Below are 9,365 nucleotides of genomic sequence, written 5' to 3'. Positions count from 1 at the left end.
TCTTGACAGTTCATTTTTGCAAGTGAAGGTTTTTTGGATGCCAGCACAGCATTGTGCAGAATATAACAAATGATATTATGCACTTGACATGGAAAAAACTTGCCTTTTAGGGTTTTTTTCCACTTCATTTATTTCTGTGTGTGTGTTTGTGTTGTACTAGACCTGCAGCTTCTGTGTGGCCAGAAAATTTTCATTCTCTTGTTATTTAAATTTCTGACTTTTCTTCAAACTTGACACCTTAGTATACCCATCCCCACTCACAATTGTTTGTTGTTAAGAAAATATGTTACTGATCAATATGCTTTGAACCCTCTCCTTCTTTTCTTCTTTTTAATAACACTAACTTTCATTTTTTGCATCCTTGCAGATTCTGCAGCACAGGATGTCCTCCTGTTGTCCTTGTTTCTGATGTTAAAAAACCTGCTCCACCCCTTTGCAAGAGACTTTCTTCTATCAGCCTGCAAACAACAAAAGGGGCTTTAAAGATAAAAGGCAGAGGAAGCCAGATTCATTTTTTAATAGTCTGGGGACTGGACACTATCCCCTGGAACAGGGGAGTTTGACTGCAAAAGCCTAGAGATGATTGAATTAAGCTCACACATGTAAAGTCTTGTTCCCACAAGACAGCCCCCAGCTGGACTTTCAGCACTGGTGTGTTGCTAAAAAGATATAGAAGAAAAAGCCCCAAACATGATCTGGAATCAATATGATATTATTCTTTCCTTTTCTTGCTTTCCACTTTGCTGCTTTCAGCCTGACAATACTGTAACCTTCGGAGTCACCTCTGCAGAGATCCTGCTCCCTCCGGAGCAGCAGTGGATGCTTTGCAGCCATTTGCTTCTTCCCAAAGGTCAGATAACAGAAGTCTCACATCTAAACATTTGTATCTTCTGGTTTATGTTTCATCTGTCTGAACAAGGAATCTGCAGAATCTTGTGCAATAAAAAAATGGTACAGGTTTATACTGGAGATTTTCATTTTGAATGCTCCTTTTTTCTCAGCTTGCTACAGCTCAATTTGTTTTCAACAGCTTTCCTAGAATGCCCACTTTTTAGAGGGGTGCTGGTGCCCCATATGTTCATATTAACTCCTTCAACTTTAGCACTTCTTTCTTCACAAATGCACTTTCTTAGAAAGCTGGGGTTTTGCCTAACATACAATGTACTTTAACATATCAGAACAAATATTAAAAGCTGTTTTCTACAAAAAAACCCAAACAAAACCCCTTATACAACTATTTAGTCTTTGACTCTTCAGACATAATCTTCTTAGATTGATAATCTCACTTATTAAAGAAGAGCATGTTATCACTCTAGGAATATTGCGATTCTTCATCAATAAAACTGGATCCTTTTTTCACCTGGAGAACTAGGCTAGACCACAGAAAATAAACTTTCATTTTTGGAAAGTATTCTTTTAAACATGTCAAAGCAGCAGTATTTATTCAGTATTTGTATACAGCGGAAACTGAAGGTGCAGGATGATAAAATCATGCTGCAGTTTTCATTTCCTGCATAAAAATAAACTGCGTACTACAGATTAGAGAGCTCAGACAACATTTAATAGGTTCCCAATTCAAGAGGTGTAATTATCAAGATAAGCTGACATGATGCCCTGAAAAATAAGATTGTGAGTGATTTAAGGTCAGAATAATGTTATGATAGGTCACCTGTGGGCCTGTTGTCAGATGATATGTTCTGGCCATGAGATTTGAGTTACCCAAGCCATCTTTATTACTACTGTAATAAAAATGAGTAAGAGGAGGTGATGTCTCCCGTTCACTGGCTTAATGTCAAAACTGATGCTATCTGGTGGTGGATGTGTTACTGTAAAAGAGCTGGTGACCTATATTTTCTGGTCGTTATTTGTTTGCAAAACAGTAATCAAAAGTGGAATTTATTCGTCCACATTGATCAGCAAAATGCTAAGGACTTGAAGAGGAGACGTTTTCCTCAGGTCAAAGCAAAAGCTGATCTTTTGGGACATGGTAACTCTGGGGCTACCCATGCAGGTTTCCCAGATATGCGTGGTTTTTTTTTTTAATTCTGAATACTTTCTCCAAGCAGAATTTGGGCACCTCCACCATCTGCCTATTTTTTCTGGACCAGTGACCTCCTCCTCCCCAGAGCCTACCGCACAGTAATTCAAACCGGCGTTGTACCTAGCTGATAGAAATGGGTGTGATGCTTCCATGAAACATCACAAAGATTTACTGTGTCTGCAGGGTGTGTTACGCCTTGGGCTTGCATCCAGGGTTGCACTTCTGGTCCATGCAGAACCCATGCCCACAATGCACAGGGACGAGATCTGGTACGTCCTGGGAACAACGGGCTGGTTGCTCCCCCAGGCACATGTCAGGCTTTGAGAGGTGCCAGGGAGGAAGGTGGCAGCCTGAGGCCACCAAGCAGTTAATGCTGCCTCGTTAGTACTGTGGATGCAATGTGAGGGAATGAGACTCCAGCTGCAAAAGCATGACAACTCTTTTATATTTCTCCTACAAAATATATTTGATACACTTACAGGTATTGATACAGAAGGAGGTTCTGTTCTGAAGACAGCAAAAAATGCAAACAACTAAGATGAGAAGATTTGTTATAAGCAGACCCATTTCTATTCATTGTACCAAGGTTTGGGATCAGATGTGCAACATCTTTAGATGCCGAAAGATGCAGGAGGCTGTTGTTGAACGCAATAGGAACCAACACCAAGGTGATCTGAAATTGTGATTAGAATGGGCACAGCTACATTGGCAAGATCCTAAAGAATGGAAAAGATGGGTAAACACGGCCCTCACACCACGAACAGCAACACAATGAGCAGTCGGGGTTGTGACGGTTCAGACAGATTTTGGCACAGTGCTTGAAGTGGGTGAGCTTTGCCTAAATAGCATTTATCCCTTCCTAAGAACTGATTTAGCTGCATAGTGCAGGGAAAATGTTCTCCGAGCATAGCCAAAACATGGAGTTGTACTACATTTCCAGGGCTTTTTAAGATGCTATAATAAAATCAACTCTTGATATCATGCAAAGAAAGGTTCTGTGATAAACCAATACAGAAAAACAGCCTTTCTGGTTTCTGGATGCTCCGCATGTTTTGGAGCACAGCACATCGTCAGAACTGGCTATTTGCCTCACAAGTTTACTGAAAGCACCGTTGTGGGGGATCTGTGCTCAGCCTGTTTCATGCCCTCAGTTGGCAGAGGCTTGCCATTTTCAGCTGGGGGGCCAAAGCCCGACCTGCCACCCGTTGCCAAAGGGCAGCCAGAGAACACAGCTCCACAGATGTGCTCTGGGGATGTTGTGGATGAGCCGTAGTGAGGAGCTAGCGAGTAGGGGTCACAGTGCAGGGCTGGGCACTCCCATTGCTCCTGCCAGGTCTGGGTTGCAAGGGCGGCCGAGGCAGGCAGCGGGGTGATGAGCACAGTGGGGCTGAGCAGCCCTGCTCTGCCCTCAGCTATGAAGTTGTGTCCATCCATGCTGTGCTTAGCATCACCTCTGCATGCCAGCATCTGAGACACAATGTACAAATCTATCCTGAAGCCAGGGCAGATCTCCCATGGCTCCCCATTTCTCTTTTTCCTCCTTAATACATTATGAGAAGGAGTTAACTTCATGAATAAAATGTAAAAGTAAGTGATCCTCAGACCTGGACGCTCTCTTTTTCCAGATTGTTATCTTTCAGTAGTTTAACACAGCTGGTACTGTAATGCATTCATGGCTTGCCAAGGGCTGCAAATATCACATACAAGGAGCTTCCTAAAAGCTTGCACTTATTTTTCAGAGCTGATAGGTCCTTTCTTGTGAGGATATCCTCACATATAACTGCCCTCGTAGGTTACCCTGCCCTCTCGGTTTACAGCACAGTAGGACAAATAGCAAGTGCTGGGAGGTTGGGTAGAGCACCTTAAGAGCTGAAAGCAGTACTTTTGGAATACCACTGGGATTGCAGTGTTTCTGTCCACTGCCTCAGATATTTACAATTACTTTTAGCAAGACACTAGCAGCTGTTTCACTAATTATCTGGACAATTATTTTACTTCTAAGTCTATACATAGGACAACCTAAAAACTGTGAGGAGCTTCATGTGCAAAATGACTTACACCTCCCTAGTCCCCTAGAAAACCAGCACTTTCAGAGACACTAAAAAGAGCAGGAATTAAGAGCAAGTTTATTTCAGGTTTGTGGTCGCTAGCACAATGCCCGCAGAAATTTGGCCAGGGTCTCTGAACGTATATGCCAAACTCATGCAGAAAGCTGCTGTCTTTTGAATCTGCAGGTCTCCACAACCTTCTCCACAAGCTGCACAAGCTTGTACACAATGCAAACAACATTTGCAACGGTTGTTCCCATCTCTGTACGTGCCTTGTGAAGGCAAAAGACCCTGCAAACAGTCTCACCTGCAGTAGCAATTACAGGTCTTGTTTTGCTGTAAGAAAGATGGATTGATTTGACCTGGTCACAATAAAAATGTAGGATAAAGTCAGTAAACACAATCTCAATGTATTAGGATTTAAATGCCACCACCAGTAAAATGAGGGAGAGCAGGAAGCAATAAACCTCAGCAGAACTAAACTGATTATACGGCACAAGCATTGTGGTATTAATCAGATCATTTTGCATATATACAACGTGTGCAATGCAGCTGAGCTGGTATCAGTATAAGTTTTATCTTTTTACTCCCATCCCTATGTGCTTTTTAAACTCATATAGGAGATGATGCATAAATAGAAATTTAATTTTCTTTCCTCTTTCCATTGAAAAGAAACACCTCCCCAAAACCTCATCTTCCAGCATTGCTGTCACCTCCCACACATTTCACATATTTTAAAGATTCACAATGAATAAAACTACTCTCTCTTTCAAAGCAAGCCAACTTTTAATTTACATTGGAAAAAAAAATAATAACGCTTCTTAATGAGGATAGACTTCTTGATTTGGAGATGGAGAACTTCAAAGCCTTACTAGAGAGGGCTGCAACTGTGGTACCACAAGCTGCTGCTGGGAGCCTGCCATGTGGAGAGAAGCATCCCTCCGTGCCTCTGCCTGCACAGAAGGACCCTCAGGACAAGAGGCCTCCAAGGAAAGAAGCTGGTCCTGAGCACGTTCTCTTGTCAAGTGGGTTTGAGTCATGTGGGAGCAGGAGAGAGTGCAGGGCCAGCTGAAGGCTTCCTGCCCACACAGAAGTGGGGTTTTGCAGAGGTGAGGATGAGGTGACAGGCAGTTGTGGGGAGGGGAGTTGTGGCTGGGACACATGGCATAGCGATGAAGGGCTCCTTGATGCTGCGCTGGCAGGCACCACACTCACCTCAGCCTTCCCCCTGAGCTGGACCAGCCAGGCTATGCCCAGCTCCTTCCTGGGCACAAGCAGTCAGAGTACTAAGTCAACACAACCTTCAGAGGAGTGTCTGAAATTGCTTTGACCTGGAGGAGGCTGCAGGCTTTCAGGGCAGAGATTGCCATAGCCAGCCAGCTAAATAAATGTAGACAGAAGCAGCTACATAGAGAGAATTGTGAGGCGGCGACCGTCACCAGACACACTGTTTTAGGTCTCCAGAATATACAGAGAGGCTCATGCAGACTGAACAGGGAGGGCTTCAGTGATGAAGCCAAGGGGTAGTAAAGGGCCTTGGCATTGCTAGACAGCATGGGGGATAGTCCTGCCAGTCCTGTGCCTCCGTCCCTGGTGCCGCAGCAATGGGCTGGGCCATTGCCCCCCCCGCAGCTGACGTGCAGCACGCCTGAGACAGGCTGCACGGGTTGTCAGTTGATATGTGAGGGAAGTTACAGGTGTTTTGATCAGTTAAAACTACTTTAAAACATATAAGCTACTAATAAAATTTGCAAGTTGAGTCTGTGAAAATCCAAGCTTCTGTCCAAACGAGAGGGGTTTCTGCCAGGGCCAGCTCCAGGGCAGCTCCCCAGAGCTCAAGGGTTCCTCTCCAGCTGCAGAAGCATGTGACAGTTGTGATCTGACAGTGTCCACGGCAAAACACTCGGCCTCGTCTCTGAAACCTTCCTGAGTTCTCTTTCGCACCTAAAAGCTGCTGGTTCAGGGCGCTGGATTACAGCAGCCCTGCAAGTGAGATTTTGCAGGACAGAGCACTGGAAAAGGACTGAGAAAACCTGAACCCCAGGTCGGACTAGGTGATCTCCAGCCATCCTCCTCCTCTTGAGCAACATTTTTCCTGCAATTCTGTAATTCTCATCACTGTATTAACTCTGCTTGCTTTCAACACCACCATACTAGCAAGAATTAGGGTCAGCACAGTATTTAATTCTGATATTGTTATTGCCATAATGCCAATATGTCCTCCTAGGATCCTGATTCCAACGGTGTGACTGCTCCATCGTGCAGAGGAAAGAGATCTTATTAGGATTTCAACTTTAAATATTGTAAATTGCAGAATGACTCATGACATCAGCTTAACAAAAATGTCCTTGCACTGCCAGTTTTAGAGAGAAGGTCCCTTTGAAATGACATTTTCAGACACCTTTGTGCTCACAAAAAAATATTAGACACCCCGCTAAAAAAGTCACAACTTTCGCAGAATTACAGAATACAAAGTCTAATGGGAAGGTTTTAACTTTGATAGCTGACTCGAAGAGAAATTTTCCATTAAAATTACATCACCGCAGCCAAGGAGCATGACAAATGTTTTGTTTCATTTTATCGGCTTCTAATGTTTACAATGTGAATTATATTCCAAAATTGTTGTACAAGTCACGTTTAGTTCAATCAAACATTCCCTTAAGAATATGCTTTCTATATAATCAATCCATTAGGGTCCTCCGCTGTGGGTTTTTTTTCTTGGAGGGGAAAGGCAGTATTTTTGCAGGCCAGGGAGTTATGTGTAGAAAACAACAGTACTGAAGACTGGCTGCACACGCTCAGAGAACATATGCTGTATTAAAGCAGCAAAGGCTTGTCAGGGAGATGAAAGAGCCCTGGCTTGTGTTCGTATTCAGCCAGTTAGTACAGCAAAAACCTCAAGGCGAACGGTTTCATTAAACATTAATTTGTGAAGTGCTTCAAAGTTAACGTTGAGGCATGCTTCTCTATAATACATAATATTATTCATCATCTAAAAAAGTTGTTTTGGATGCAATTAAGGAATAATCCTACAGCTCTCAGCAGTGATGCAACAGAATTCAGGGAGGTCTTGCATCATTTAACACAGACAAACATACAGCAGAAGAAGGGCTTGCAAGTCTCTCTCCCTTTTAATTTGGGAGATCTGAGGAAAAAAAGTTGTGTGGGGGTTTAAAGCATGGCCTTTGATTCATTTGCTTTAGCATTTCAAGCTTATCAAAGCAGCTTAGCTCCTAGAAGACAGCTAGAAGTTGTTTACGGTCATTCATGGTGTGGTGAAAATTGGTCAAATGGCATCCTTCACAGCAAGACTAGTTGGAAAGTTTTGCTTAGGATGGGCTACAGTTCAGCCTTATTCTCCAGTTACTTCCTTGCTCCTGAGCCAAAGCTGCTGCTGTTGCATTAAGTGCTTGGGAGCAGCACCAAGAACCTCTTTCCAAGACAGCGCGCAGCGAGCAGAGCACTGGGGGGGCTGCGACCCTGGAGAGGATGGCAGCGTGGAAGCCAGCACGCCAAAGCAGAGCGCCTGTCCCTGTGTCCCCGGCACTCCTCCTGCCAAAGGCGCTGGCTGAGCGTCACAGTCCCGGCTGGCAACGCGGGGCAAAGCCTACCTGCAAGGCAGCTGGTGCATGGGATCAACAGACGGGCTAAAACTATCTGCATGTACCCTTTGGTTTTTATAGGTATACCTACCTTTCGGTGCCAATGAATAAACATGGTTAATAGTGCAACATTAATTCAACTATAAAGACAAGAAATGCTTAATCTATGCTTAAAACATCCTTATTTTGTACAACACTTGGGGCTGTTTGGGGCAGTTATGATTTCACACACAAGATGAATTCACAAAACATACAAGAAGTCCAACCAGTGGGTTATTTTTTCTTGCAATTTTTGTGAAGTACTTTAGAAAGCACTTACAGATGTGTGTAAGAATATACTTTCCTCTAAAAAGAATGACCTTTACTTTACATCCTACTTGCTTACCAGTCTTCACTCAATGCAGCATGCTATGCCATCCAGTTGCTCAGCGCATGTTCATAAGAAGTCCTAAAAATCACTATAATCTCAAGAACTGCTTTGTAGGCCTCTTTCCTGTAACAGCTCTATTATTCACTGTGTCCCCAAACACCCCACTGCAGAGAAACTATTTCAGAATCCCATCTAGTTCCTTTACTAGACATCAACTACCATGCACCACTGGAAAGGGGAAAAAAAAAAAAGATGTAGAACCATTTGTTAAAAGAGTAGTAGTGTTGCTGTACGCTTCTATGGGAGAACTTATCTTGGGCCGCATATCTCCGGGACACAGGGCTCTACCCACCCTGGGGACAGTGATGCACAGACATCAATATGATGGATACAAAATGTCCATTTATTTAGCTGCGTCACACGCTTATATAGCTCTTGCGCTTCCTCTTCCTGCCACTCCTATGGGGAGGAGTCTATCCTTCCGTCACAGCCCGTGATCTTCCGGTCGCCGATCCCTGTCTATTCCCCTACATAGTAGTTACCATGAGTGGGGGCTCTCACTTACATGGGGGCAAGTGAAGATGAATTTTCCACCATACAGGCAGCTCTAATATTCTTTGGTATTGAAATTATAAATTAACCACAGCAAGCCACCGTCGCTGGCTCTTATTAAAAACCGGCTGAGGTAGGAGAGCCCAGCAGCACCGCGCTAACACTGCTCTAGAGCTAGTTCCAGTGTGGAAACTATTAAATTTTACAGGCAGGTTGTATCTGTGCAAGTAAGTAATAACTCAAAACGCACCCGAGACACCCAAACACCTTTGCAACAGCCAGCTTAATGCTGGCAAGCGTGAAGCTAGGTATAAGCCTATTTAGTGAAAATCCAGGCAACATCCTCTGCATTCGCTGTCCACCAAATTGCATGGTAACAAGTTTTGGGTATCAAGTAGGATATACCAAAGAGTTACTTTCAATACAGGACAGTTTTCTTACCAGGAACTTGCGTATCTAAGGAAACAGAGTGCCAGCAGCACTGGGTAAGGAAGGAAGAAAAACCAGAAGGATGTGATAAACAGACAACACAGAAAAATCGCTATCACAAAGTAACTGAGCAAAGAATAGCGCTTTTCCATCAACAGCTGGGATTTTGAGACCCAAGTATTAATTTGCAAGCTTACTGAAAACGTGCCACTGTCTGTGCCCGACATGCTCTTTCACTCTTGTGAGCAAAACAAGCCAACCAGCCGCAATAGATGTTCAAAAAACGTGTAGATGTGGCACTTCAGGGCATGGTTTAGGAGACA

This window comes from Phalacrocorax aristotelis, chromosome 3, assembly GCF_949628215.1.
Source record: "Phalacrocorax aristotelis chromosome 3, bGulAri2.1, whole genome shotgun sequence".
In the NCBI taxonomy this organism is placed as follows: Eukaryota; Metazoa; Chordata; class Aves; order Suliformes; family Phalacrocoracidae; genus Phalacrocorax; species Phalacrocorax aristotelis.
The sequence above is the reverse complement of the archived record's forward strand: the minus strand, read 5'-3'. Positions refer to the sequence as shown.